This window comes from Martes martes (assembly GCF_963455335.1).
Source record: "Martes martes genome assembly, chromosome: 11".
Lineage (NCBI taxonomy): Eukaryota > Metazoa > Chordata > Mammalia > Carnivora > Mustelidae > Martes > Martes martes.
Window position 1 is genome coordinate 75,348,179 of NC_137899.1, and position 8,449 is coordinate 75,356,627.

Consider the following 8,449-nt stretch of genomic DNA (forward strand, 5'->3'; position numbering starts at 1 on the left):
GTCCCTTGCCAACCTCAGTAGCCCTCTGATTTGATATATTTCTTTCTAGTTTATCATTCATTCAAACAGTCTTCCATGCATTTCTCCCTAGCAATCCTACTAAGCACAGTGCTGGTCAAGTCCTGACTTACCTTCATTGGCTTTCCATTGCCTACCGAGTACTCATGAAATGCTCAACAGCTTTATAAAAATTCCTCTCTTTGTTACTCCATTTCTTGTAGTATCCTCAATATTTGCCATTAAACATATCACACAAAGGTCAAACTTCACGGTCTTCCCATCTGTCTCACATCTTCCCCCTTTAGGGGTTTTGCTTACTCTAGTCTCTGCCTCCTGAAACTCAGCCTATCCTGCAAAAAAAAGCCCAACTTAAGTGCATCTTCCTTCAAACTAAGCCTGCTCTGATGTTCTCAGCATGAGTCAAGATCTCCTTCCCTTGTGTTCTAGTTACACTTCATTTGTTGTTTCATACAACATTCACTGCAGTGCATCTTCTACTCGGATTATTTATATGTGCCTCTCCTCCATTTCTAAAGTAAATCCCTGAAAACAGTCATAGCACTTTATACGTCTCCCCATCTTACAACATTCTCGCACAATGACTTCTTCAACCTGCACAGTCCAATTCCCTATTATCCACTTTTAACACTTATACTATATATGATAAAGAACTGTACAAGATCTCCTAGCTCCTAAATCCTATTGACACATTTCACTTCTTATTTTTAGTTGGCCTCTCTGCAGCATTTGGCATTATTCATCCCTCCTTTCTTTCTTTAAATCTCTCTTCTGTTGCTTCCATAACACGCCCCCCCATCCACAATTTTACCTCCTATAACCTTTCTTCTTCTCAGCTTCTTTCATAGGGGTTTCTCCTTCACTTATCCTTAAAGTATTGGTGTTCCCATGTTTCAGTTGTTAATCATGTCACCTTTTCATCCTACACACAATCTTTTTGACTCATTAAATTTAACCACCAATTTCCAACCCCCCAACCTATTCACTCCTTATTTAAAAACATCAACATAAACTCAATCACTTAAGCTAAAAGTCATCTTAGAGTGCTCCCCAACCTCATGCCAGCTATCAATGTATTGTCTCAGAGCTCCAAATCCACCCTCCATTGCCCTGCTTATGATATTAAAGCTGGACCCTGTAAATATTTCTCCTTTGCCATATAGCTCAAAGATAAGCTCTGTTAGAGGAGGAAACTAAAAGGACATTGCAGAAGGAAGGGGTTCTCTTCCTGATTACATTTTTCTTTCATTTCTTCTTGGTCCTGTGCTGCCTGTCCAGTGCGGTACTCACCCCAGGGAGTTTGAGCAGCCTCCTTATGGGAGCTTCCCCATGAATTCCACCGGTGCCACAGCTAGCTTCCCAGAGAGGCCAGCCATGAAATGGCTACCCAGCAAGTTCAACAACACCCCTTCAGACAGCTTCCAAACAAATTCCACTTGACCTCACAATTTTATCAGCACATTAGCAGATAGTTTTCTGCTTGCCAGTCCCAGCCTGCTGCCCCTTGGCAGACTTCTTCACCATTCAGTGAGCTATAGAAAGCCTTTCCATCGAGATCTGAATCTCTACCTGGGGAATGGAGGTTGGGCAGGGGAATTTCCAAGTTTGTTGGATGTCTTATCCCCAGGGACCAGTGGCTGCTCCTTATATCCTTATATCTGCTATTCATATATTCTTTAGTGTTTTCTTTGCCCCTTCATAGTGAATCCTCTGTTATTAGTTAATAATTCTTTAGAACTTCCTGGGTGGCTCAGTCAGTTAAGCATCTGCCTTCAGTCCTGGGATAGAGCTCCACATAGAGCTCCCTGTTCTGTGGGGAAACTGCTTCCCTCTCTCTCTCCCTCTCTTTCTCTCTCTCTCTCTCTAGCTTCCCCTGCTTGTGCTCACTCTCCCTCACGCATGCATGCTCTCTAGTTCTCTCTCTGTCTCTGTCAAATAAATTAATAAAATCTAAAAAAAAAAAATTCTTTTTACGAAACTTTCCCTTTTCAAATCACTGTGTGGTTTCTGTCTCCAGACTGGAACCTGTCTGATAGTCCTCCCCTTCTCAATTCCATCTCCTGAGCATCTCTCAGATCTATCAACTTCTCTCCAGTCATGAAGTCCCTGCCTAAGTTTAGACCCTTGTTATTTTGGCTTTAAGTATAAGTCTCCTAAGCCATTGCCTTCTTCCAGTTTTTATGTTTTTCAGTACTTCTTCCCCAACACCAGAGAAATAATTCTATAATGTGCACTGGGTTTGAATTTTAATTCACCAACTCAAGTGTGGATGAAATGTCAAATTATTTTTCCTAAAACCTAATTAAATCTAACTTTGAACAGAAAATCTTATTCTTAGTTTTTATTGAGTTTCTTCTAATGTCCTCCACTCTATCCCCAGGACTGTAGAGGGATCCCAGGAGTCTTATGGAGATTAAAATATGATCCCTTGATGGTAGGTGGCACTGCTGACTCTCCCAAAGGATAGGAATCTTTGCTGAAGCTGGTAGAGCCATTACTATGAATTCAGCCTTCTTAGGGTGCCCCATCCTATTCTCTTCCTAATATCTGTCTGCTTTCTGGGACACTACAAGAGAATGGAGCATAGGTCTGCAAGGACCCTGAAGACCTTCAGCCTTTCCAGCTTAAAGAACCTCTTGTTTTTCCTCTTCCTCCTCTTAACAAGGTGAGGTTTCTCCCAATAAGATTTATTTCCTCTGGCAACTCTGCTTTTAGACACTAAAACCCAAAACTCTTCCAGGCCAAGAAACACAAAATCCTGGCCACCTTCTAGAAATGGAAAAAGAGAGAGGAATACATGAAGGACAAAAGAGAAATTAAAATCTCACATAGGGTCAGAATTTTTTAGTCTAGAAAAAAATCTTCAGTCCTTTATGTTTCTGGCCAAGACATCTTAAATATATGTTGTATCCTCTCAAACTCCTTTTACTTTTTCCACAAATCTTCTAAAACTTTCAATAAAAAAGTTTAGGTTTCAGAGACACAATTTCTCAGACTTTTGGTACTTTTTTTCTTGCTACAATTCTAAGGCAATGAGCATAGGGCTAGCAGTCTGAATATGGGAAGTTGAGGCAGGCAAACAATAGAGAAAGGGGGCAATACAAAGAGAAAATAAAACATCAGCTAATCCCTCAAAATATTATCTCACCAGAAATTCAATAGACTACCCTTCCACAAATGCAAATTTAACTTGTCCCTCCCCACTTATCATCATTATTTCTCAATTATTTCTAGAACAAAAATTCAGTCTCCCTGCATCTGGGCATGCTTCTCCTCAATGTGGCTCATGATGACTTCTCCAGACTCATGTCCTTTACAGGTTTTGCTCCAGGCATACCTAAGTACTGGTAGTTTCCTGGGACTTATCCTCCATCTGGCCTCATACTTTTTATTAACTAGTCCATCTTAGAAACATCTAGATAGTCTTTCAAAACTCAACTCAGGTGACAATTCCACCAGGAAACTTGCAGGCCTGCCCCCCACTACATCAGTCACTCCTTCACAGTGCTTCTTATACCCTGTGCATTCCACAGTCATAGCACTTGCCTTGTGTTTTATTATGATCTGGATTTAACATTTCTGTTTGTTTTCTTCTCTGCTACCCTCTCTAGATGTTGAGTTATTTCAGGGACAGGCAGGGTACCTCTCCTCTCCATATCCCAGAGCTAAGAGCAAAGGTTGTTCTTGAAGGTTTCCATATTTGTTATATCCTTTTATTAATTCCTTTCAGTGGCTACAAATAAATCTGAAGACAGGAGTGCCCTGAAAGATGCATTGTTCTGTGAGATGTCAGAACTGAGTTGTCAGGTATTCTTTCATTTTTCTAAGAACAACTAACCTCATCATTAATTTCAGCTATAAAAAAGGGCCACTTAACTACTTCATCTTTCAAATACTACTGACAACATCTGCTGTGATACAGTCCTTGGAAACTTCTAAATATGGAAAAGCATGGAAACCTCTCATTCTCCACATTTTTGGAAGTCAGGTGTGTATTTTAGAATATGAGACATTAAAAAGGGGTGTGTACGTCTTTCTGATGAACAGTAATAAAACTTGATGATTTGCATTTTTAGGCTTCTAGAATTTGGATTACTGAGTTTTCAGAAAGGGAGGATATTTTTCCCTTAAAAATGAAATGTTAATATTTTTGTGTTATTTTTGTATTTTGGCAATCTCAAGAAATGCCATCTGGATTAACAAAATGAGGTATATTCTTAAGGGTTGGAAAATAGCTCACAATTTATAAAATGTTAGTGCAGAAAATATAAGTTTTTTTAAAAAATAACAACTAAGGCGATTAAGTTAACTCAGCATGTAGCAAAAATATGGTAGGGGCTCAGTATAATTCATCCGATACTTGGCTGTCCAAAAGTGAGGTTATCCAAGTGCATTTCATTGTGCATATAAACCAACTTTCTTTTGTGATTATTAGGTAAAATTATTTCACAATTTTGCAAAGCAGCAATTCTGGTTGGTTCAAACGGTTCTGCTACTTTCTGGCTGTGTAACCTTGACAAATTATCTAACTACTCTGTTACTCAGTTTTCTCGTTGAAAACTGGATACAATAATAGTACCTATCTCAGATAATTGTGGTGATAATTTAACAAATAACATCAATCAAAAAATATTTGTTTGTCTTTTATGGATCAAGTGCCATGCTAGGCTCTTGAGATACAGCAGGGAACAACACAGCCAAAAATCTCTATCCTCATAGAGCTTATATTTTAATTAAAATGCTTAAGGGGTTTGCACATGAATCATGGGGAAAGAGTTATCATCACTATTATTATTATTATTATTATTATTATTACACTACTATTAATACTGTGACCAGTAGGAAAGTATGTGCTGACTAGTAAGTAAATGCTCACAGTCCTTTTTCTTTTAATATTTTGTTTATTTATTTGTCAGAGAGAGAGAGTGTGTGAGCACACAAGCAGGGGAGTGGCAGGCAGAGGGAGAAGCAGGCTACCTGCTGAGCAAGGCCTGATGTGGAACTCGATCCCAGGACCCTGCAATTGTGACCTGAGCCAAAATCAGCCTGCTTAACCGACTGAGCCACCCAGGCACCCTAAATGGTAACAGTCCTTATGCAATTGTCCAGGATCTCAAGTTATTTCTCTGTAGCCTGCCACACCCAAGGCTTCTGGATAAAAGGTTGCAGACCACTGCCCAGCTAGGCCAGGTCCTGCTCAGGGGAGGAGGAGGAATGATTGCGAGGGGGAGGGTTTAATTCATCTCAAAATGCTTAATGTTAGCAAGACTAATTGAGTATCATGGGATGTATTTTTTCCCCTTTGCAAAAGCCTAGGGAAGATAGGATGGAAACATGAAACAAAACCAACTCAAGGCACAGAGAATGAACCAATCCTGAGAGATTCTACGGTAGCCAACAGCACTTCTGGGAACATTCTAAAGAGGTTGAAACACATGGCACGTGAATCTGAAAGGCAGTGCACGTGTATAGGGAGGGGTATGTAAGTTTTGGGAATAAACAGATGTGCCCTGATGCTCCATTTCCTTCAGAGCTTTGTACCAACTTGAACATCACATAAGGTACTTTTTCACAGAGAATGACTAATACAGGTAGCCTGCAATTTGCTTACAACTATCTTAGCTTTATCCTGATTTTTCCAGTATTTTGTCTTTCCCTTCACACAGCTTTTATCTTCCTCTTCCTCCTTCCCAACACTTGCTTTATTGACTCTCCCCTATACTCTTAATTATTTACTACATCATAATTTGGGGGAAACTTGTTAAAATGATTTTGTAAGATTTTTCTAAACCTACTTGAAGACAGGCACAAGTAAAGAAAGCATAAGCAATAGAAGTCTTTTCAGATTGAACTTTACTACATCAGCAGGATTTAGACATGATTTGGTGAGCTTGCATCTATACCCTGAATACTATCCTGGAGGACTCTCAGTGCCTCCAAGCTCCTTGTCACATGAGGTCAGATGGACAAGGCCACCAACTAGTCTCTGTGCCTACACAATCCAGCCAGACCTTGGTTGACCTCTAAAAAGGTGGGGGTCTCCCAAATGAGAACAGATGCTCCTCAGAAATACAGTTCAATTGCCTTCCCAGTGACTTAGAGGGAACTGAGTCTCATATTTCTGCAAACCTTAGTCACTTCCAAAATATATGACCCCCTTGCCATTTGTTTGCCCAAGGATACTTATCCCCCAAATATTCTTTATTTTCTCTCCATTGACCTAACTTTCCACTGTTCTTCTCCCTCCCTCACCTTCAACGGGCGCCCTTGGAACTCCTTTGATTGGTTAACAAATTTCACCAGCCTCCTCACTTGATGTTCCTTCTACCTCCTTGCCGGCAGGAGAGAATGATGTTTTCTCTACACCCTCTCAAGCTGAGTTAGGAGGTGGAGTCATTGTCTTCAGGAAACTTCCTGCTCCTTTGAGGCTTGTGCCATTTTGCTATCTCTCTTGGTTTCTATCATCTACCAGCCTCTAGTCATTCCTTCTTTCTACCAAAGTCTTAGGCACCCTGTCTTCATCCACACTACAAATCTTAATTCTGGGAGAGACCAAGCCCATAAAAGTTACCTAATTAGTGCTTCAACCATCCAACATGTGAACAGAGTCATCAACCAAGTAAATCTATCCTTTTAAATTACAGATGTGGTTGTATTATAACCTACACCTCCTCAATCACTTGAGCTATCACTTGTGATAGCACTTATCACCTTGTTGGCTTTCTTCCCAGTTAGACTATAAGCTCCATGAGGGCAAGGATTTTGTCTGACTAATTTATTACAATTTTCCCAACCTCTACCACAGTGCTTGACACAGAGTAAATTTCAAATAAATACTTGTTCCATGAAAAAACAATGCCCAGTGTTTGCCTCGATGGACAAAATGGCTCCCAGAGGCAATACAACTTGAGAAATTCATGAAATCAAAGGAAGCTGAGCTACTTTGCGTTCAGTAAAGTGGCAGAAGTGGATGCCAAGCCACCCACGTATCAGCTGTCTTTGCAACAGTTAATAACTACTGACCGAAAAGAGCAAGAGGACCATTTGCTTGACTAACGAAAAATTTATCTCAAAGGGAGTTTCCAGTAAAGCTTTTCTGATAGTGTTTATGGCATTTGTTTTTTTTTTTTTTTAATCTACATGTAAACTGTTCTGATTGGTAAGGAAATCACTTTCGTTTGGACTAAGATAAGACTGATCCTGTTGGAAACGACCTTCCTGGAGACTGCCGTGGCTACATGCTAGGTATCCCCTGGACTCAAACCAACCACACTCCACTTGTAATATAAGTAGGAAAGGCAATTATTTACCAAAATAAATGAATTTAGAAAGTATTCTTTGGGTTTGATTAGCCCAACAATAAACAATTGTTTTGATACCACAAAAGAAAAAAATAATAACAAAGTCAGCACTGATATTCTTTGAAACTCGATATTTAAACTTATAGATTTATTAGTAGAATAGTTTTATTAATTATGATATTTTTAATGGTGATTTAATTTAATTATAACTTTTAAAATTGTAACCACAGTCCAGAGCATTGATGAAAGATCATGCAAACCTGTTACAGCAGTAAACTGAAATCTAGGGTTCCTGGGATTTCAGTGCTGACTTCACAATAGTAGGCAAATATTTGGGAAAATATCTCTCATGCAGAAAAAACATGAGTCTTGGGGCGACTTGGTGGCTCTGTGGGTTAAAGCCTCTGCCTTTGGCTCAGGTCATGATCCCAGGGTTCTGGGATCGAGCCCCGCATCGGGCTCTCTGCTCTGCAGGGAGCCTGCTTCCTCCCCTCTCTCTGCCTGCCTCTCTGCCTACTTGTGATCTCTGTCTGTCAAATAAATAAATAAAATCTTAAAAACAAAAACAAAAACAAAACAAACAAAAAAAAAAAACATGAGTCTTTTTCTGGGCCTTCCTATGCAGTGTTCAGGAATACCACAGAGAGCCTCTAAAATAGCACAAATATACCTCAGCTACCCACTGGGACCAAGAAAAAGGTATTCTATTTAACAATCTTTTTGAAAATAACCTGTTTTTATTATAGACTAGATCTAGACACGACTATTTCTACAAAGGATTTATAAAACAGTGCTCACAACAATTCTCTTACATGCTTAGAGTGATATATTAGTGTATTCCCCCATTAGGTGTCTTAAGAATTACAGAATCTTACCAACTAAGCCTTATAACCAGACTTCTGATTTCAGCGTAAAAATAATCTCAATGAATTTTCAGAAAAATGCATAGGGTTTTTAAGCCAAATAAAATCAAATTATGATAACAGCTACCATTTACTGGACATTTATTAGGTGTCAGGCTCTGCACTGAGCTCTTTTACATGCATAATCTTTCCCTAATCAAGAAAACTTGAGAAGTTCATGAAAAATGACAGGCATCTAAAAGAGAAAATTTGATTATGGAATATAAG